Source organism: Mauremys reevesii, linkage group 2 (assembly GCF_016161935.1).
Source record: "Mauremys reevesii isolate NIE-2019 linkage group 2, ASM1616193v1, whole genome shotgun sequence".
Lineage (NCBI taxonomy): Eukaryota > Metazoa > Chordata > Testudines > Geoemydidae > Mauremys > Mauremys reevesii.
This window is the reverse complement of record NC_052624.1, coordinates 256,760,996-256,784,392: the sequence shown is the minus strand read 5'-3', so window position 1 is coordinate 256,784,392 and position 23,397 is coordinate 256,760,996. Positions and strand designations below refer to the sequence as shown.

The window sequence follows — 23,397 nt, the reverse complement described above, 5'->3', positions numbered from 1 at the left end:
GGGAAATTGGGGTATGGGGAATGTTATGCAACACTACTGTTTACCTCCTTTTTAAATGGCTTTTGTGTGTTTGCCTTTTCAAAGGGCTTGTTTTCTTCATTTTTTCCATTGTGGAGTTGAGAGTTAAATGTAATTGTTAGTATGAGTTTTTTACCAAATGGTGAAATGTTTTAGCAGTAGTATTACACTCTAATAAGCGGAGTTGATTCAGTAGACAAGGTCTGTTCCTTCTGAGCTCTGAATCAATGACCTAACATGGTTTTAGAGGGCACTCTGTAACCAAGGTGATAGCTCTCAATTGAGGGGTAAAATTAAGTCTCTGATCACTTACGTTCATTAAAGATTTCTAAGGACCCAACTGACCCTGCACCACTAACATCAATGGGAGCTTTCCCATTTACTACGGTGGACTTAAAATCAAGCCCTAGGTACTTACTGCGGGGTGGACTAGCTCAGGTGCACTCCCAGATTCCAGTTTGGGAAGGTATCTTCTATTTTAAATTCCACCTACAGTTCCAATTAGATATGATAATTCACTTTCTTCCTGTCTTAGACTGTTGGGTTGAGGTGCTGTTAAGCAAATACAATGTTATACCCTGAAGGCAGCTGCAGTTCTTTTTGAGAACAAAGCGATTACGTATAATAGAATCATTTTGTGCCATAAGTGACTTGGGCAAGTCATTCAAAGCTTATGTCATGTCATTACACTCTTGTTAAACCACACTTTTAATGTGTTTTTCCTTAAACACATTAAAACAATTTTTAAAATTGTTTTAATGAGTTTAAAGAAAAAAAAACCCTAGCAAGAGGCCTTCGTGCCTTGAATTAAACTTTACCGGCCTCATAAGAAAAGCAAAATTATAACTGATTTTAGAGATCTCTAGAACAGCCCTACTATCACATCGTAATGTCATGATTTTACAGTCCAGTATCTTGAAGTCTATCAGCGCTGAAGACAAAATGCCTGTTACTATTGGAAAAGGAAATTCCTGTCTTTCTAACATTGTGAGGTTTTTATATCTAACCCAGGTGGCTCGTGAGATATTGGACCTTTAACCTTACGCTCGGCCAGGAGTAAATATAATCAGAACCGTGGTGTCACGGACGTGTGTAATATTTGTTTGTGGGGGAGAGAAAGAAACATTTCTATGGCACATGTTTGTGTGTTGTTTTTTGTTTTGTTTAAATCAAGTGCCCTAGTGTGGAGGGTTGTTTGAGGTGGAGTGAGTAGAGCACATGAATTGGTCAAAGCTGCAAGATAAATACAGTCTGTTGAATGAAAGTTATTTGGATATGGATATAGCCAAAGGTAATATTTGTAGAGCACTTTGGAAATCTTTTTGGATAAAGGCCCCTGTACATGTAAGATTATTAAGTTACTTGACACATTAACTAATTTTGTTGTTTCAAATTATTACATGTGCATTACAGTATGACATGAAGTTAATAGTCTCTTGCTAACAACTGGAAGCAGACTCCATTTGAGATAAGTCTCTGCAGACTGACCTGCTTTGGATATTGAAATAAACTACTTTTTTTAATTGTGATAGTCCTTTGAGCAACAAGAACACATGTTTTCTCCATATTTATATCTTTGAGATCCCCACCCATTCATTCTGGAGAAACATTATTTTGTCCTCATTACAATTGCCTTCTTCATGCAGGCAGATTGCCTATTTTGTGGCTGTCAGGGCCAGTACATAGCTGAGTCCACAATACCATGTTCCTCTAGTAAGGTTGTAACCCTTGTCCTGAGAAATCAAGTACATCAGCTCTTGTGACGTGCCAGATCTCCACTGTGCGAGAGGCAGTAGCTGAGGTGGTACTTGATTCTTGGTTTCCTGTGCCACAGAAAGTACTTTCAAGCTCCTTTCACCAATTACACCACACCTTTCTTGATGAAATGAGATTGAAATCTCTTCCTAACTGGCAGGAGAAAATATTCTTTAAATGGAGAGAGAGAGCTGAGCTCTATTCCCTTCCCTCTGGCTGTGGGGATTGAGGCAATGCTTGTTTAGCTCTGCTTTCCCTGTCTCTCTCTTGGTGTGAGGTAGGTCCACTTCGTACACCCTGTCTGTGCAAGAGTTTCTGGTGATTCTCTCGCATATCTCCCATATCTTGGGAGATATGGCCCCATCCCAAGAAATTTATAATCTAATTGAACACAATATTCAGAGTGAGGGTAATGAAGAAACAATAAGAGGGAAGTGGGAGGAAGTATGAGAGTAACAGGAATAAATCCATGTGATTGCGTACATAATCTGCTTATATGTACAACTTGATGGTTCCCAGCCATTTGAAAGGATATTTTTAATTAAATATATAAATAACATTATTCCTCTCTCCCAACAATTCACACTGGTTTTATGAAGATAATATCTGTATGGGATTTACACAGAAGAGTAGCAGAACAGTGGTTGCTTATGGGGAGCTACAAATAAACCACCCGTAACACCACCTTAATTTACAGATATGCTGTGCTGAGCTAATCTTATGTAATTATATATATGTATCATACTGCCACTTGATTGGGCGTTTGTCCGTTGTGTTTTTTTCATTATATGCCCAGGGAATCCTTTATTCCAGCAGTAACACTCAAGCAAATATTTAGATAATTCCAGAAATCTCAGTGTGGGATAGTCGTTAGATTGTGCTCTTGGGACTTCCCTAGCCTGTTCCCAGGCTGTTGTCCAACAATTTTTTTGTTGCTCTGACATTATCAGTTTCTCTCTACTTCCTACATTTGAAAAAGTCAAATGCAACATGGGATCAGTTTCTGGAGCATAAGACACTAGCATATTGAAGTAAATCATTTGTGGCTCTTGTCTAATAAAAATGTAAGTTTTAAGAATCCATTCATAATTTATATTCCGTATCAGAGGAGTAGCCGTGTTAGTCTGGATCTGTAAAAGCAGCAAAGAGTCCTGTGGCACCTTATAGACTAACAGACATATTGGAGCATGAGCTTTCGTGGGTGAATACCCACTTCGTCGGATGCATGCATAATTTATATTGTCTGCCTAGTGAACCACTCTTAATCCTCCAGTGCATTGTTGCTGCATTGTGATAAACCTGTGACTGAAAGTTTTGTATATTTAGAAATGTTACTTATTCATATCAGTTTATAATATATTGATTGTGCACTATGTCTGATTCAAACAAGTGTTATTATAGAAGAATTTCTAAACCAGTTTGAAAAAGGAAACCAATACTCCTCATTCAAAAGACATTGGACAACACACAGATGAATGTGTGTTAGCATTTAAAATTTGCACTGAGTCTCTCAAGAAGGATGAGGAGAAACTGGCAATAAGTACTATGGCATTAATCCACATTGGCCTTCCTGGCAAAGCGTCACGACACTTTTCATCTCAGGATTCATGAATCTTATTTTGATTTTCTCAGTAATAAAAAACAGTAGGAAATGTGTTGCAGAGAACAGTTCTGACAGGAGAATGTTCTACAAGACATCTGATAAGTCCCATCTCTAAATCCTGCAAGTCACATGAAATCTTATTAAGAACATTGGCAGGTTTTTTGTTCTTCTGAGTTCTGTGTCCTCTCACTTGTGCAATTTTAATGGGAACAGTCCTATGAAAAATTGTTTACTAGTGTAAATAAGGCATTTTCAGTCAGGCCCTAAGTTTGGAACTCATGATAAATTTATAGAGACGTGATAAAAAAAGAGGAATCAGGGATTTACTGAATTAAATATAGCTGAATAAAAATATAGCTGAATTAAAAATGCCTTTTAAGCAACATACAGTATTTGCCTGTTAAAGTTGCACAAAGCTACCTTCAATTTTAAGTGTCTAAATATTGATATTTGTAGACTGGCACATAGGTCTAGTGGGAGTGCTCTTCATTTCCGCTCAGAAAATCAAGACCTACGGTCTTGCTTTCAAAGTGTCATGGACATCTTCAGTCCAGCATAGGAGGGAGATTCCTTTTGGAGCTAATCACTTAGTACCGGAAATAGCTAAAATAATCTTTGTTGAACAATATGAAGCACAGGTGCCCGCTTCTGTCCCCAAAGGTCAGCTGTGCTTCCTCGGTAGTTATTTCTTCAGCTAGGGAAGGAAGTTTCTTCCCTTCATCGGGTGGAAAGATTGTAACTATAGTTGTGTCAATAGATCATGGTGATGTTAAGGACATTTTGGACATTGTAGTGACCAATGGTCCAATAATAATCATTTAGAATTGAGCCTTGTCATTCATCAACTTTTTTTTCTTTAAATAGGTGTGGACTGCATCACACCAGAATCAATTAATCTGTAATGGCAGTGTGCACTTGCCCTAGTCCTGCTCTGTCTCTGATACCTATGTGCTGCTAGTTCAATCCTATGCACGTCATATGAATGAGTGAAAGGCTTAACGATCCTTAGCTATTTTAAAATGTCATTCAACTTGCCATTACACTGAGTAAATGTTACACTTACTGTGCAGTGTTGTTATGATCTGTTCTACTTTTACGGGTGTTGTCAAGTAACAAGTGATTTTAATGAGGTGGTAATAAACTATCCAAAGTGTAACTGGTAATGTTCATGGTGGTTGATTTGTGAACTGTATGGGGGAAAGTGTATGGGGGATTTATCTATGGGGGTTTAGGATTGTGTTTTACCTCCACATGAGTGAATACTAGTCTAGAGTCAAGTCACCTCTGTATTGACTGTGGATGCTCAGAGGCTGTGCCCCATCAACTAGCACTGTAACGTTACGGAAAGGGCAGAACAACATTTCCATGAGCTGGAAGACGAGGAAGGGACAGTTTCCCTAAAGTGTTGGTTTCTCCAGTCCTTGTTATAACAGTCATGAAGAGGGTAGACAGGAGACTGGGTTATTAACATTTAACAGTCTTGCTGATTTCATCTGGTGCCTCATCATTGGGAACACAGGACCATGGTTGCCTGGACTCTACTGTTTGGTCCAGGCAGTTCAAAGCAAGGGTAGTGGCTAATAAGTTCATCACTATCCAAGAGTGAATCATTGAAAAGGCCCCTAATTTAGTTTATATTGTGGAGACCTGGCTGGATAATTCTGATAATCCTTTGTCAGCTTCCTCTGCTTAACATGATAAGACAGAAGTAGTAACATCTGACTCCAGAACGTAGGTACCCCACTCCAAAAACAGAATAGTTTGTATGTATCCAGATTGTCTGTAAATCCTAGGAGAGGATTATATTAGGAACTGTTGTGATATATAGATTGCCATGAAGAACCTTACATTTCTCATGGTCATAAAGCTGTAGGTTTGTTTTCCGAGTGGGGCGGGAAAAGAAGCTGTTTTATTAATGGCTTTATATGACAACATTTGTCTCTTGCATTTAGGTTGCTTTTGTTTGTTCTCGGTTTGTTGCACATTTCTGCAAACAATGGAAAAAATAATAGAACTGTGTCTGCTTTTCAGACTCAAAGACACAGAATGTCCTAGTTTGACTAGATGCTTTGTAATGGGAATGGTTCCATTGTTCTTTACTAATAGCAAGTTGTGCTTTCACTATCATGTTGAAATGCATTTTAAAATCCTGCCAGTGCTCATTAGGAAATGTATAACTATATGCTAAAAGCAGGGTCGTTCTGTTTTATTGTGAAATTAACATATCTAAAAAGCTGTACTTGGGGTGTAGCCTTGCTGTTTCCCCCCAATTTGATCCATAAAATAAATTGTTGTGCTTGATTTTATTTGCAGATTCATAGGGGCAGGGGTGTGAAGGGGCAGGGAGACTGATTATAAAATACATCCCTTTCTGTTGTCATTTGTTTTACAGTACTTAGTAACCTCTTTTAATGTTTCTGCATTTCAAGAGCACTGTCATCTGAAGGAGGTATAATTGTGAACAATGGTATTTGGTCATAAATCTGGGCTTTGGTTTGGGTATGCACTGTGGCTCCTATCCTGCAAACACTTGTGCATAAGCTTAACTTTACTTATGTACAAAAGTTTGGAGGATCAGTGCCTAATTCCTGGGAGCAGTCAAGAAAGTTAAATATTGGATGGTAGAAAGAGACCCTCTAAGAACATTAAAATGTATCACTGGCACGCAAAACCTTAAGTCAGAATGAATGAATGAAGATTCGCCACACCACTTCTGAAAGGTTGCCGACCCCTGATCTAGAGGCTAAGCCTTGATTTGGTGTAGGGACAGTGTTGTGGTCAAAGAGAACAAAGAGGCAATACCTCAGAGGTTCCCCACTACCCAGTGAAATCCTTAAGAGCTGAAATCACTAAGAGTTGGGCTAAGTAGTGGACCCTCAAAATGTGGCAGTGAGTGGCAAGCAGCAGTGGTAAAGGTGGCAGAAATAACAGCAGTGGCAGAGTACAGAGGCTGGGGGCAGCAGAGAGAGCATCAGCAACGGAACATGAGCCAGCTGCAGAGGTTGCAGCAGTAGCAGAGACATTGCTTGACGCACTGTCCCCTCACCTTTCACATGTGGAAGGTGAACCTACAAGAATGCACCTTTGAACTCTGGGTCCTTGCTGACCAAGGACACCCAACCATGAGTGAGGTGCAGCGGAGGGAAAAGGGAAGTGGCATGTTAAAGGGCCATTAATTTGTTGGACTTTGACATCGCAAAGTGACAGACTGAGACAAACGTCATTGCCATGTATTGTGTGTTTCTTATGGTTGCATGCTTTCAAATTGTGGTTGTGGTGTTTTCCCAAATTAATGAATTGTTCCCTTTCCCTTTTCATACAAGTTTTCTCCTGGTATACACAGACTCAGTGCTTGGAAGTTGGGAAGTATTGCCTCTAGGAGGCACCCATAATGGCATTTAGTTTTCCCAGATTACTGGGTGGGGACTCGAGCTGGTTCTGTTTTGTATCGCTGAGAGGAACCCTTAGATACTGAACCCAGCTCTTGTTTCTGCTGACTCCACCTGGCAGATGGGTGTACAAGTGTTTTGCTGATGTGATTGTTTGTATTCACAAGTGGTGGTGTAATGATTAGGGGAGTCTGAGAGTAATAGAGGTGAGTGAATTCCAGGTTCACTGAGTCAAAGCCAGCTGTGTTATGTTTATCTTGAGCACCAGATTTCTTACTGTGCTCAGTGTTTAGAAGAGAACAATATGTATACTGGTCAACTGATCATGATTTTGGGGGGCTTCCTACCTGCTTTTTAGAATGTCTGCTTTGCAGTAAAAAGAGAGAGAGCTCCAACATATGCCATGTGTCTTAAAATGATTATGTGCTTTGCTTGTTTAAAGTGTGTTCACCCCAATTGTGGACATAACAGAGACATCGGAAATAGTCCTAAGTAGAAACATAATGTCATCCAAAGTTTGTTCCCCCTAGAATTTTCTCTTGTTGTTCTCTCCAATTTGTGTGTGGACATAGAGCTGTGCAAATAACTGATTATTCAATTGTTTACACAAAACTGGAACAGCTTTAAGAGAGAGATTGGGGCAGACCCACCCAAGAATAGCCAATTTCCTAGTAGTTAGAACATTCTGCTGACGGGAAGGAGATTTAAGTTTAAGGCCTGATCTACAGTGGAGATTCAAACCTGGATCTCCTATATTTCAGGTGAGTGCCTTAACCACTGGACTATTGCGTCTAGGTGGCACTATTTTACCAATTCACTAAATGTTTCGGTTGACTCCAAACTGCATTCTTTGGTGAAAAAATATTTTGGCCCAAAACGTTTGCCTAGCTGTAGCACGGGCTTCAAAACCAGATGCAGAATGATAAAGTTTGTCAGGTCCTGTCTACCACATTGTCTAGCTAACAAATACGTTGTAAAACAAATATTTTGTGACATTGCTCTTTTTTGCTTGTTTCCTTTCCTCTCATTTTGGCCCTTCTCAAAATGGACGATGTCCATTCATAAAGCCAGCTTGGTGCTTTCAGTTAATGCTGCATGCAAAGAGCCCTGCTACACATTTTACTGATAGGCTTGATTTTACTTTCACATCTGTTGCTATGGAGCTGTGTAGATTTGCTTACTTGACCTGCTAACGCAATGAGTTATTAAAGGCTCCGTCTCCATGGATACACCAGTATGAAACTATATTCAACAGAGAAATTAAGATACACATCTCTCTTCAAAAGTAAAAGATGCAGTGCTTTGGTATAAGGCTGTAGTCTTGACTATTCCCCAAGCTTGTAAATATGAGGATAGATAACATCACAGTAAAGGATTAGAATAATAGAATCATAGAATATTAGGGTTGGAAGAGACCTCAGGAGGTCATCTAGTCCAATCCCCTGCTCAAAGCAGGACCAATACCAACTAAATCAATTCTATGTGTACCTCTTTATGTGCAAGGAGTCGCAGCTGTATCATAGAATCATAGACTATCAGGGTTGGAAGGGATCTCAGAAGGTTATCTAGTCCAACCCCCTGCTCAAAGCCGGCCCAACCCGAACTAAATCATAACTGTTCACACACTGAGAGAAGCACAGACAGCAGGAAGTCATTGGACTTAAAGCCCAGATTGTGACTGGCTCAAGTGGCTGCTGAGCGGTGAAGAACTTTACCCTCTCCATCTCACTTGTGCTGCTGCTGCTCTGGTGCTAACAGCAGCTTCTGCAGGCCCAGGATGCTGAGAAGGCAGCAGGGGGATATGTGGTCAAGACCTTGCCCCCTTCACACTGACTGGCAGAATAGAGCTGACACAGTGGAGGCAGCAATCTGCTCCCACACAATGAATGGAGCAGACTGCACTCTCCACCACGCGTAAAGAGTGGCACCATGACAGAGTGTGCCTATTTGAGGCAGGCTTTCTCCAGTGCTCCTCCTAGAGCAGTGCCACTCTACCATGCCCTGACTTTGGGCCGGGCCTTCAAATCACCACAAGCGTTTTCCCCTTTTAATAATCTCAGATGTATTTCTCACATAGGCAAAGAAATGACTTTTCCTGGCTGTCTACACGTGACAGTGACTCTGTGCCAGCCATTAAGGCATTAGGTTTGCGAGAATGTTTGCTTTTTTAACAAAGAGACTAGGTGGTCTTCCAGTGTGGTCTTCAGGACATTCTACTTTATTTAACCTCGTCAGCACAACTGTGGTGCATCCACCGCCTGGAAAAGCCATCAGACAGTTACAAGATGCAGTACCAGTTACAAGATGCAGTAACGTTTTAATTCCCAGCCTGCTAGTCCAATAAAGTATTAGCACTGCTCAGTTTTCAGACCTGACCATTCAAAGAGATTTTTGGCTAATATGAAACACAAGCAGAGAGGACTGTAACAGAGCTAACAATGACTATTAAGGGGTCTTTTCCATTTGATTGCTAAGTAATTTAGCAGATTATCTCCCCAGTGTAAGTACACAAATCAAACTAATCCCACAACTGTTGCCATATTTCAAACTATGAGTGAATAGTCCTTTTAAATCCTCTGACAGAAAAATCTGTACGTTTAAAAATTAGTTTTTCCAGAGTAGTTGAGTTGCTATTCACGTCCATAGTTAGTTCACATCGAGTTTCACTTTTATGTTCATGGCTGCCAACTCAGCCATAAATCCAATTGTATCAAGATAAGACTGAAATTTAAACCTATTTTTGTTTTTTTACTTCCTGTCAGTAATAATTACACTGCTAAAAAGGGCCTGGTTTTCAGAGGTGCTGAGTACCTGCTGTTGTTCACCTCAGTTGAAATTGTGGGTGCTCAGCACTTCTCCAAATCAGGCCCTCAATATTTTTTCCTTAGTCTAGGTACTATCAGATTATTAATAACTGAAGATAACACAGAACTGATTATTTGAGGCTGGAAGGTGTTCAGTGCTTCTGCTAATTGTATTTTATGGTAGTGTTAAAAAAGAAAATAGATTTCTCTCCTGTTGTGTGGATGACATATGCATACAGCTCCAATTAGCCCTAATTTGAATGAAGCATGTAGAGTAAAAAATTTAGTCACTTAGGCTCAGATTAGTAAAGGTATTTTGGCATTGCTCTGCTCCACTTAGCATTACAAGGTCTATGGCCCAGATCCTTAAAGTTACTTAGGTGTCTATCTGCCTCTTTAGGCACTATTGTATTAAGTTAGATGGAATATATGGGCCAAGGCTGTTAACAGAACCCAGTCACTGTTCAACATTAAACAATGTTAAACAATGTCTAGTGTTTTGTATACAGAGGCCACTGCCTGCTTAATGCCATGGCAAACACACCATTTAAAATCCTTTTAACCTGTTATTAAAAAAAAAGGAAAGAAGGAAAAACAGTCCAAGCATTTGCAATGTAAAGTGTTAAATAAGGCTTTCAATGTAACAGCATTCCTTGTTCCTTTACCTTTAGCTGGGGAGAGTTTTAGAAGGAAAAGGTCACATGGTGTTAAAGATGATAATAACTGATAACTGGATAAAAGAGAAGTTAGTTGAGATGGGTGGGAGCTTTTTTTTGCTGCTGCTGCTGTTAAAGACCAAACTTTTTCAATCTTACGTGTGTTTGGGATTCAGCTATAGCTGGTAAGGGTAGCAGTGTTATCTGGATCCCTCTCTCTCTGGTCCGGTTAAGATATCTCTCAGGATCGGGATAATGAATGCCCAGGGTCCCAAGAAACAGTGGGGCTGGCAGCCATGATGGTGAAGCTCACAGCAGTCGCCTCCATCTGTTCTTGCCTAGTGTCCCCCCCAAAGTCTTTCTGTAAGGTCCCACAAAGTGAATGATAGGAGGAATAGCCCAGACCCTCATTATTTAGTCCACCAATTAGGCCTAATATCTGACACACCAATCTTGGTTCATTAATTTCCAGTTCCAGATCTTCTGTTTTTATACCAAACATGATTTTCACATAGGCCTTGAACCACGTCAGTAGGCCCTTTTGTTTAGACTAACAGTTTATTGTCCCCTTTCCGTACCTTTTGCCATCAATATATGTTGTTATAGGTTAATGTATTTTCATATAAACTTTATATTCTTTTATAACTGAGCTTACAATTAGGATAAATTTGTTGGTCCAATTATCGTAACAGCACCCAAGTCCACCATTTAAGTGCCACTGACATTTTCATTGCTGCCACCAAACCCTGTAGGTGCCCAAGTCGCTTAGGTGCCTAAGACCCCACTGGGATTTGTAAAGCTGTGTAAGCACTGATGCCATCCCAGAGCTCACGAGCAGCTTGAAGTCCTGCCTCAAACTGAAGTCCCAGGGACTCCAAAGCGAGATCTTAAACTAGGTGGAGGAATGCCTGTCTTGCCAGAAAGGCCCAGTCCTGTAGGCATGCTCAGAGTACATGCGGGGCTGGCTCTACTGTTTTTGCCCGCCCAAGCAGCGCGCCGAATTGCCGCCGCTGACATGCATTTCTGCAGCAGTGGCAATTCGGTGGCAGCTTCGGTCTTCAGCTGGAAGACAGAAGCTGCGCCGCTGCGGACAGCTGAACATAGAAGCTGCCGCCGAATTGCTGCCGCGGCGGAAACGTGTGTGCCGCCCTAACGGCACACGGACTGCCCCTGTCATCCACGGCTGCAATTCGGCGCGCTGCTTGGGGGCAAAAACACACGGACTGCCGCCCCTTGCAGATTGCCATCCCAAGCACCTGCTTGGAATGCTGGTGCCTGGAGCCGGCCCTGAGTACACCTAACACCTGCTGCCTATTAGCCCCTGTATCAGGAGAGCAGCAGAATGCCTGCATAAAACACAGCCAGGGCCATAGGGAAATGTAAGGTGAGTGTGAGCAGGTGACAGAAAGACAAATTTGTCTGCTAGGGCATGGGTTTCTTAAACCGCTAGCTGTTAGGTGCTTAATTCCAGGAAGAGGGTTCACAGGTTAGGGTCCTGAGCAGAGGGAGGCTCCTATATCTCTGGCCCCTCAGCCAGTGCACCAGGGCAGCCATTTTGCTGCCTAAATCCCTTGCTTCTCAGCCCTCTCCTTGGCATTTCACTCCTCGCTAGCTTAGATGGTTCCCTGTTCAGCTGGCTGACTACTTAAAATTCCATCCTTAGGTGCCTAAGTCTCCCTGTTAATTATATGGGGAGCCCTGATGCCTAGCTCAGGGCTGAAAATTTCACTGGGCAGCAGACCTCCTAGGGGTCAGGCATTGTGATGCTGAGTACCTTATGCATATGCATAAGTACCTTAAAGGATCTGGGCTGAAGTGACTAGGCAGCTAAGTACCAAATGACTTGGCACATAAGTCAGTTAAGCCTTGCAAAGCTGCGTGGAGTAACACCTAAATACCTTGGAAAATCTGGGCTGTGGGAACTTAAGGTAAAATATTCAAAAGTGCCTAAGTGATTTAGGAGCCTAAGTCCCATTGAAAGTCAATGGCATTTAGGCTTGTATGTCACTTAGACACTTTCCTTCCAACATGGCCATTTTTATATTGTAGTCTCTTACTGTAAACGTTTATTTACCAAAAAGAAAAAGATTACAAAATACTTTAACTATTCAGGTACACAGTATTAACCACCAGACTGACACTTTTTCTCCACAGTTGACTGTTTAAAGCAATATTGAATGGTTTTCAATATATAAGAGTTAAGAACCACCTTGTGCATCCAGCAGCAGAATTTTACCCAAAACTGTTTTCTTTGCAAAACTAGAGGTCACTGCTATTTTTTTGCTTTACTAAATAAATGCTACTTTTGAAAACACTTTGGGTAAAAATGTCCAAAGCACCTAAGCAACTAAGTCCTATTGGAAGTCAAAGATTAAAGTATTCTTTTACTTCTGGTTTTATATACTTAAACTTTGATCACATTTTCTACATCAACACGAGGCAGCTTGCACCAGCAATTATAGGATAGCTAGCTTCATCTTTGTTCAAGAAATATTTTTTTCAAACATGCAATATGAAGTAAGAAGCTTAAAATATTTTGTATTTCTGCACAAAAGTCTGCAGAGTCTATTTTACTAGATATGGCCTGGATAAGTAAAAGTTTAATTCTGCATAAAAGGTTTTCACTAGTTCCAACCAACCAGTGAATACTATGTTACACAATAGCATTAAACAAGAAGAATAAAACTGTCCTGGATCAGAATGGAACTGTTAATGTTATTAAGCTGCCATTGAGACACTGATGGCCAAATCATAGGTTTTAGGCTCCCTCCACTTCCAAAAAAAGATTTCAGCTGTGTTTCAATATACGGTAGATACAATGCCTTGCACACAATATGGTATTTTTAAGATAATCATTGTGTGATTCAAGTTTTGGAAAAAAATTGGGGCAGGTGGAGGATGGGAAAAGCTGTATTTCCTTGGGCAAAAATACTACTTTAATGGACAGCAAGTGCTCTTTTTTTCTACACCAATCCAATATGACATCTGAGCCAAAAAAAAATGAAACTGGTGCCATACGCACTGCACACAGCCTGCATTTATTTTAAAATATGTTAAAGGTCGACCGAGAATGTGCTTTGCAGATTGTATATTTACTTAATTGACGCTTTTGCCACTACTTTTCCTGGCTGTTTTCTGCTGTCTTCAGTCTGTTTTGCCTTCATAAGAGAAATACTGTGCATATGAAAGAGGTCATAATGAATCCTCCTTCAGGAGAATTTATTTTCATAATTGTGCTGTGCTTTTAAACTAGTCTCTGTCTGTTCAGCAAATGTTTGCAATAGCTTGCTGAATCCCTAATTCCATTAAAAGAATTCTGGGACTGGTCCAGCAAGATTTTCCCACTTTAGTCCCACTCAACTCAGCTTTCATTTTAAGTTATTGCTCATGCAATACCACCCATAACAATCTGAATTTTTCATTAATTTGTTGTTACTTTTCTGCTATCATGTCCTCTGTTGCCGTTTTCTTTTTAGCTTAGAATGTACAAATTAAATTCCTTTAATCTCTCTTCATAAACCATGCTGTCTAATCTTGTTATTATTGTTGTCTTTTGGTTTTCTTCAGGTTTATTGATGCCTTTTCAACAAGGATGCTGAGTTTGTATTGTATTCCGAGTGATGCTTAATCAAGAATTGATTAATGACTTCCTTATTTTTCTTACATGCAGTAGGCCCTATATATGTAACATTTCGAACACTAATTCTCAGAGTACCTTTTTGAGTATATGTATTTGGGGAAACTTGAGGTAAAAAGGTTAAATTGTTGTCAGGGTCAGGATTAGAACACTGATTTTCCTAACTCATGCCATCAAAAGGTGGATAGAAAGCTGGCTAGATCATCGGGCTCAACGGGTAGTGATCAATGGCTCCATGTCTAGTTGGCAGCCGGTATCAAGCAGCGTGCCACAAGGGTCGGTCCTGGGCCTGGTTTTGTTCAATATCTTCATTAAAGATCTCGAGGATGGCGTGGATTGCACCCTCAGCAAGTTTGCAGATGACACTAAACTGGGAGGAGTGGTAGATATGCTGGGGGGTAGGGATAGGATACAGAGGGACCTAGGGACCTAGACAAATTAGAGGATTGGGCCAAAAGAAATCTGATGAGGTTCAACAAGGACAAGTGCATAGTCCTTCATTTAGGACAGAAGAATCCCATGCACTGCTACAGACTAGGGACTGAGTGACTCGGCAGCAGCTCTGCAGAAAAGGACCTAGGGGTTACAGTGGACGAGAAGCTGGATATGAGTCAGCAGTGTGCCCTTGTTGCCAAGAAGGCTAGCGGCATTTTGGGCTGTATAAGTAGGAGCATTGCCAGCAGATCAAGGGACGTGATCATTCCCCTCTATTCAACATTGGTGAGGCCTCATCTGGAGTACTGTGTCCAGTTTTGGCAAGAAGGATGTGGAAAAATTGGAAGAGTCCAGCGGAGGGCAACGAAAATGATTAGGGGGCTGGAGCACATGATTTATGAGGAGAGTCTGAGGGAACTGGGATTATTTAGTCTGCAGAAGAGAAGAATGAGAGGGGATTTGATAGCAATCTTCAACTACCTGAAAGGGGGTTCCAAAGAGGATGGATCTAGACTGTTTTCAGTGGTAGCAGATGACAGAACAAGGAGTAATGGTCTCAAGTTGCAGTGGGGGAGGTTTAGGTTGGATATTAGGAAAAAGTTTTTCACTAGGAGGGGGGAAGCACTGGAATGGGTTACCCAGGGAGGTGGTGGAATTTCCTTCCTTAGAGGTTTTTAAGGTCAGACTTGACAAAGCCCTGGCTGGGATGATTTAGTTGGGGATTGGTCCTGCTTTGAGCAGGGGGTTGGACTTCGATGACCTCCTGAGGTCCCTTCCAATTCTAATATTCTGATTCTGTGAAAACCCTTGGAACAAGCATTACACCATTAGTTGATTAATGTGTTTCTTCTGTATTCCCTGCTCCCATCCCAAATCCCGCTCCATGTTACTTTCCAGTCAGTGTTGTCCAGCTTTGTTCTTTCAGCTGTGATTTCTTTGGTCCCAGTTGTGTTGACAAACTGCCCCCAAATTTGGTAGCATCTGCAAACTTCATTGTTACAGTTTCTGTTTATTAATTATTTGTTTATTAATAATCTGTTATTATTGGAATGACTAGACAGTGTTGGCCCAGTACAGATCCTTCATGGTTTCTCTCTAAATACCTAACCCTGGTTTAATGTTGAACTGTTAATAATTAAATACCCTCTGTTTATAAAAACAACAAGGAGTCTGGTGGCACTTTAAAGAGTAACAGATTTATTTGGGCATAAGCTTTTGTGGGTAAAAAACCTCACTTCTTCAGATGCATGGAGTGAAAATTACTGATGCAGGCATTATATAATGACGCATGAAGAGAAGGGAGTTACCTCGCAAGTGGAGAACCAGTCATTGGAACATGGAGACCTGATCCTGGGTATCTCACCTCCCATGGAGGTGCCCTAATCACCAGTTTAGTGAGTCATGCTCACTCTATCTCTGTCCCAGTTCCTCTTTAAGTATTTATATACAATAGAACAGGTTCAACAGGGAAGACTGAGGGAGCCCCACATCAGAATATTGCATAGCTCAGTGGTTCAAGCACTCACTTGAGAGGTGGGAGACCCCTGTTTAAATCCATGCTCCTCCTCAGGCAGAAGGAGGAATTGAACCTGGGTTTCCACATGCCAGGTGAGTTCTCTAACCACTAGGCTAAAAGTTATAGTGGGTGGCACTGGCACCACCACCTCTTCCTTCCATTCTGGCCAGGTTTTGAACTGAGACCCGATCCAGTAGGTGGCCTCTGAGCATGCTTACCAGATTGGGCCTCCCTCACAAGTTATGTGGACAAATGCCCCCTGTTCATGTATTGCTTTGGGGCTTAGGTGGGAGATGGATGTCCGAGCATCTTGAGTGGGCCAGTAGTGCACATGCCTAGAGGCAGAAACTGAGGTGCCTAGGGAACTTCTACTGCAGACACGTAGGCACTGAGTGAGTTTAGGTATCTATTGAGTTAGGTGGCAGCTAAGTGGGAGTTTTGTAGATTGCAGTAGAACCTAAAACTGGGACTTAGGCACCTAAGTACCTTTGTGAAGCCTTACTCTCTTGCTCAGTTTACCATCTGCGAAATGAGTAGAATATCCACCTCACAGTGTTGTTATGTGAATTAGTGAAGGGTTTTAAAGCACTTTGAGATTTTCAAATTAAAGTTATTAAGAAATGTCCTCAATACCACTGCCCCTGTTCAGAAGTTAAAATTGGAAAAACTTTAGGAGAGAGCCATACTTTCAGCCTATTGAGAAAAGATTAAAAAGAGAGTGGAAATTACTAAATTAAGACTCCACACCGTTTACTTTTAATTTTTACGTAATCAGTATATAAAAAAAGAGAGATTGGAAAACATTCATATTTTTATCAAGCAAATAAGTAATATATGCAAAAATTATAAGGAAAATTGTTTTAATGCTACTGTAAATCTTGTAAACACAGATACAGGAGAACAGAGTCCATCATGTCTCACGTCTTACTTTTCACAGGTGTTTTGTAACATATGTCTCCTAGGATATAGCATAACAAAATAGTTAAGGCTACATTTAGGCATTTTTTTAGTGCATCTTACTGTACTTGTAGTTTTGTAAGAATTTTGATTAGATTTTATTTAAAAAAAAAACAACCCAAACCTTGAAGTATTTGTTTCACTTGTTATGAAGCTCTAAGACTGTTTGTTTATAGGCGTGGGACAGTTCAATTTAGTTCTTATCTTCCTCAGTTTTAGAATTCAGTCAGTAAGATATTAACTCTCTAAATCTAGGAATTGAGCTTTCTGACAGTGCTTAGTGGAACTGACCAAAAAAAAAAAAAAGGTCCTGACTGTAAACCCTCAAGTATTAATATCCTGAAATGCACAGTCTTGGTGTCATAGTAATTATTATTTGTTAATGATACTCTATTGAGAAAAAATTAAGATGTGACAGCAGTAGTAACCCATGATGCATTGCTTTTTATCTAGAAACTGCCTTGACTTCATTAGACTGAAAAGAAGATTGTCAACTTATTGACAGCTTTGTTGTTTCAATAGGTGACATTTGAACTAATAACAAAATTGGCTTTTTTTTTAATGCTTTCAGTATGTGTGTTCATAGTCAGTAAATATTAGATGAGGTTATGAAAAACATCCTGCTCTTTGTCCTTGGAACTGTAGATTTATTTAGTTTAGTTGCTCCCCATATAGATTTCTCATTCCAATGTTTTTCTGTTTGCTCGAGGAAAACACGTCAAACTGAGTTAATTTTTTATGTATATTGTAATTAAAAACATCTGTTTCATATTAGAGGTGATTTGTTTAAAAGCTGTCAACATAAAAAGGTTTGCATGTGTTTGTAGGTATTGTGTGTGTACTGTACATTTGCTCCTGAACACCTAAATGACATTAACCCAACATCAGCTTGTCTTCCCTTTAGTTATCAGAGCCAGGGTCACAGATGTGTAGGAGGGGCCTCCAGAAGCCCCTTGTTAAAATTCTGTGACCAAACTGAATGGAGGGTTGCAATTTCTTCCCAGTCTCAGATGGAGCTCTCTTTCTGTGTGCTGTGAAATCATCCCTGCCAGAGCGAATTGCACTAAGTGCAAGGTATCTTCCAAAATATCCAAGTACAAGTTGAGCCCCATGCTGTATTATTAGCAATATACTCAGCATATTTTTTCAGATGCCGAGTCTGAACATTTCTTGTGTAAGGCACTTAAAATGTTTGTTGGCCAACTGAGGCTGCATCCCTCGTTCTCTGTGCCTATGAGAGTATTTTTGTTTGTTTAAACAAGAAGATTCCCAAAATTATTTCTGCCTGGGGAGCAAATGTTCCCTTGGGAAAAAGATTTTATCTGAGGCTAAGGAGGGAAATTTCATGGGGCCTCTTGCTGAACTATTGTCAGCACAGTTCAAACTGTATATAGCAGTGGAAAAAATATTTAGGGCATGTAGAATTCCAGGTGAGGGACCCTTTCAGTATATACTAAATAGAATTAAAAATGATCCATTTGAAATAATGTTTGCCTGGTTTAACATCTGTTTGTGGACACTCTGCAAATCCATGAATTAAAACAACAGTTAAGAAAAACAGAAGCTCAAATCCTAGTTCTGATCGTACAGTATACTTCACACACTCAGAAGATACCAGTAATTAGGTTTCTAGTGACTACTAGTTGCAGGAAGGAATATGATTGATTAATAGCACATCGTAGTTTTACGGCATACACAGGTAGTCCTCTGTATTCAATCTGAGATATGCAAACAGAGTAGTTAATTGTCCAGATTAGTGATAACTATATACACTGGCAAGAAAGTACATTCTCTCATTGCCTGGCCTAGACACCCATTATTTTTCAGGGGGTTACCTAAAAGAAACCTGAGGCTTTGGAGAGAGGCCTCACCTCTCCCTAGCCCATGTTCCATCACCCCTACATCTGAATGACACAGTGTTCCTTTCTGGATTGAGTGAATGGATTTTTGTACAGCCCCGTGCTTGCAGAGATACTTGGAGCAGCCCAGTGCTAGATTAGGTAGAAAAGGTGCAGTGTTTGTATTTACCAGTAACATACTCTTTGTTAGCTCTCAGAATTACAGATTTAGCTATGAGATAAAAGGTTTCAAGATACATTCTACTGAAACTTTACATCCAAATCCTTCCAGCAGCATCCACTGTAATTACACTCTCTTCCCTACTTTAGCTGCTTCTAATGGTTTCACTGGACCTTTTTATACAATCAGGCCCTATCTACTCCCTTGGGAACTTTAAATAAAGCTATTTGCAGAGACTGTTTCATTTAATTAATTATTTACTGCATTTAGTTTTGGGGCCCTTTCATTGATACTAGAGCTGGCTGCTTTATTAAGGCAGGTAAGATCAAAGAATTAAGGGCTTTGCATCTTAAAGTCAACCTGCCTTTTTTATCAGTTTTGTTTTATCTACTGCACTGTTATATTTTATGATTGTAAGAAAAACCCAGCATCAAGGTTGATCTTTGTGATGCATTCATTATTACAGAGCCACAACATGAATGAGTTCTGTGGATTATACATATTCCCAGCTACATCTCATCTTGAAGGAGTGATAAGAATAACATACGAAAGGTGGTTAAATTGTAATAGGTCCACGCTTGCGATACTGGCCTTGAAGAATCCGATCCCATAGATCAGGTGTCACAGTTTCTCTTGCAAATCTTGTTTGAACTATTCCTTCTGCATTTAATATTAATCATTTAAACAGGAAAATGAACCATAAAACAACAAACAGGAAGCATCAAGCATCAATCTGAATTTACAAAACCAAAGAGATTAAAAGTTCAAGCTCCAGCTACATCTTTTAGACCATTAATGTACCTAAGATCAGGAGTACAGACAGTATATAGCAGGGTTTCTCAAACAGGGGTCGTGGGCCGAGGGACTTACTGGTTGCCGCTTCCAGCAGCTCCCATTGGCCCGGAGCAGCGATCCGCAGCCAGTGGGAGCCGCGATTGGCCAGACCTGTGGACAGGGCAGGTAAACACACCGGCCCGGCCCGCCAGGGGCTTTCCCTACACAAGCGGCGACCCCTGTTTGAGAAACCCTGCTCTACTCTGTATACCACATGTATAATTTCTGTATATATGTTATATGTAAATTACTTCTACCGATACATAATGTGCCTTTATTCATATTATATACACTGTTCTGTGTTTTATATATTCCAGTGCTTAGATAGTATATAGGAGAACCTAATATAGGTGTAATGAACAGTAAGTGCTATATGCATTATATGTTCAAAGCACTGTCTTAGGTTGGTGGCATTATCTTAGTTTTACATCTTGGGAAACTGAGATGCAGAAAAGTTAAAGGTGTGACTTTTCTAAACTGCCTGTGCACGAAACTGCATGTGTAATTACCATAGTTGAATGCACAGGTTGGATAAATGCATACAATTGCCAGTTAGAGGCAATACTGATCAGGAGGTACAACTGATGACACAATTTGTGCTGTAATTGTGATGCAACATTTTGGAAAATCAGGCCTAAGTAACTTGTCCAAAGCCACCCAGCCAGTCAGTGGTAGAGCCCAGATTAGAACACAAATTTGACTTCCAGCCCTCTAGATATTACTTCTTATAGAGTCAGTCAAGACATAAAACTATCACTGTTTGGTGTATTAAAAACAAAATTTGGAAAACTTCTTAGTAATTTATCAGAGGGGTAGCCGTGTTAGTCTGGTTCTGTAGAAGCAGCAAAGAATCCTGTGGCACCTTATAGACTAACCGACGTTTTGCAGCATGAGCTTTCGTGGGTGAATACCCACTTCTTCGGATGCAAGCAGTGGAAATATCTACACCAGCAACACCATCACAGGACCTAACCAGATCAGCCACACCATCACCGGTTCATTCACCTGCACGTCCACCAATGTAACATATGCCATCATATGCCAGCAATGCCCCTCTGCTATGTACATCGGCCAAACTGGACAATCTCTAAGGAAAAGGATAAATGGACACAAATCAGACATTAGGAATGGCAATATACAAAAACCTGTAGGAGAACACTTCAACCTCCCTGGCCACACAATAGCAGATTTTAAGGTGGCCATCCTACAGCAAAAAAACTTTAGGACCAGACTTCAAAGAGAAACTGCTGAGCTCCAGTTCATCTGCAAATTTAACACCATCAGCTCAGGACTAAACAAAGACTGTGAATGGCTTGCCAATTACAGAACCAGTTTCTCCTCCCTTGGTTTTCACACCTCAGCTGCTGGAACAGGGCCTTATCCTCCCTGATTGATCTAACCTCGTTATCTCTAGCTTGCTTCTTGCTTGCTTATATATACACCTGCCCCTGGAAATTTTCCACTGCTTGCATCCGAAGAAGTGGGTATTCACCCACGAAAGCTCATGCTGCAAAACGTCTGTTAGTCTATAAGGTGCCACAGGATTCTTTGCTGCTTCTCAGGAATTTGTTGGCCATAATTACACCATACTATTGCAGACCACAGTCTGTTGTAAAGCACTGTGATTCCCTGTGCACTGCTCCACATGCTGCTACTTGGGAGCCCTTTGCTAGACAGTTGGAAACCATAGCAATGGACTTTCCAGCATCCTGTGGGGTATATGTGGCACAAGTGTTGTATAAGAGCATGCTGTGCTGTCCATTGGCAGCCAGTATGTAAGCAGGTGATCAGATTCACCAGTGGCTTGGGCATGGGAAAAAATATGTTTTTGAATGAATTTCAAATGAGAAATGTGTGAGGCATGATGTATGCAGCATTTGACTTGTTTTACAGTAAAAAGGAAGTGACTCTGTCATCTAAAATAAAGAAACCTCAGGATAAGTCTGATGCTATGAGGACAGAAGAACATATAATACTTGAGAGATTTAAACTGCTTCCACATTTAGTGTGGCTTTTGAGATCTGTGAGCCATAGGACCCAAAAATTGTTGCAACAACAAAAGTGTATCATGGACTCTTATAAACACTCCCAACGCAGTGTAGCCTGGCAAATGGGCACAGGCTTGGGCATTAGGAGAGCCTGAGTACTAATCCTAGCTCTACCATTGAGTTGCTTTGGGCCTTTGGCAAGTCACTTCACCTTTTGTTCTGTTATCACGTCTTATCAGCTGGAATACTTACCTACCTAGGTCACCGGGGTAAGTGCATATTAATAGCTGTGCTTGAACACATAGTGGTCTTACTGCTTTAGGCAAAGATGCATGGCAAGTGGAGAAAATATTTTTTTTAAAGTCTCAATGGTATGAGTGAGCTTGGGTTACTGTAGCCTGAATGTTGAGTCTGTCATGCTTAGAAACACCAGCAAGTTTGATATCTTTAATATAAAAGAAGCTGTGAAAGATCCTGTAAATACACATGTTCAAAGTTAAGCATGAAAATAAGTGTCTGCAGAATTGAGGCCATAGAATTCTTGATCAGTGGAAACAGCCCCAGCCCCAAGTTTAGTACAATTCTCTTTTAGAGATCCCAGAATTGGAGATGGTTACAGTTTCAGTATCTGCTTAGCCTTATCTACAATGCTTGGCTTGGCAGCCCTTCACCGTATCTTACTCCAAGTGAATCGGTTCAGAAGGAGGGTATTATTAAGCTTTGCTTCCTTGGAATACTCTCAATAACAAGATCTGATTATGATGTGGTCTACTTAATCATTGACTTCCCTCGTCTAAGGCTGTCCCTGTCTGCATAAAAGCCAATACTTTACTTCGCTTGAGAAAGCCACTGACTTCCTGTTTGGGGCTGGAGCGTAGTATAGGTATGGAATATTCATAATGTGTTTGCCTGCCCTAGTCTTGTTTGTAAACTTATATTTGTAATTTATATACATAGATGTTTTCTCATGAATATTTAAAACAAAATGATTATATTATATAGGAATGGAATATAGGAATGTTGTTTTTATAGGAAAAACTCTATTGTTGCTTAAGGCATTATATCCCGTTTTCAGTTACTTTGCATCCCCAAGGATGGACTCAGTGGCATATGTAGGTGGATACAGTCTGTAAACACTTCAGTACAAGAAAGCAGCATTGTTTTCCCTCTCCACAATCTCCCACCTTTCCATTTTCTTTCTGTGTGGTTCAGCTGAGCAAGTTGTTGAGGCTCTAATTTGGCTTGTGGAATCTGTATTACTGGCTGTGTTTGCAGAGATGGCAGTTAGAAAAAAAACCATCTTTTTACATGTAAACTGAGTGTATTTGATATGGAACCAGTTAGCGGCAATAGAACTGGAGCCTCATGATGCCATTTTTCTAGAATCACTTTTTAAGGATTGGGCTGTACATTTGTATTTTGAGGTCAACAAAATGAGTTCATAGACTTATCAGACAGAGGTGTGAGGGGCTGTGCTGTGCATATTCGAGGCAGAGCCCAGAACTCGCAGCCCAGGAGTGTGAGGGTAGCTTTAAGCCATTGTTGCGCCTTCCCTTCCTGGGCTGCTCCAGAGGCTAGAGAGGCACTCAGTGGGCTTGTCTGAGTCCAAGCAACAGCTGTCTCCCCAGGCTGCCTTATTGCTACATTGCTGCCTGCTGCAGCTATGTCCCTGCTGTGGCCCACCATGTCCTCTACATCAGTGGTTCTCAAACTAGAGCCACTGCTTGTGCAGGGAAAGCCCCTGGCGGGCCGGGCCAGTTTGTTTGCCTGCCGCATCTGCGGGTTT

General features: G+C 40.8%; 1 protein-coding gene across 6 annotated transcripts in view; it reads left to right on the top strand.

The window, feature by feature from the left end:
* The window catches only part of SYBU (syntabulin), a 54,842-nt gene that overhangs the window by 19,266 nt on the left and 12,179 nt on the right, over positions 1-23,397 (top strand). The gene's annotated exons all lie outside the window — the stretch shown is intronic.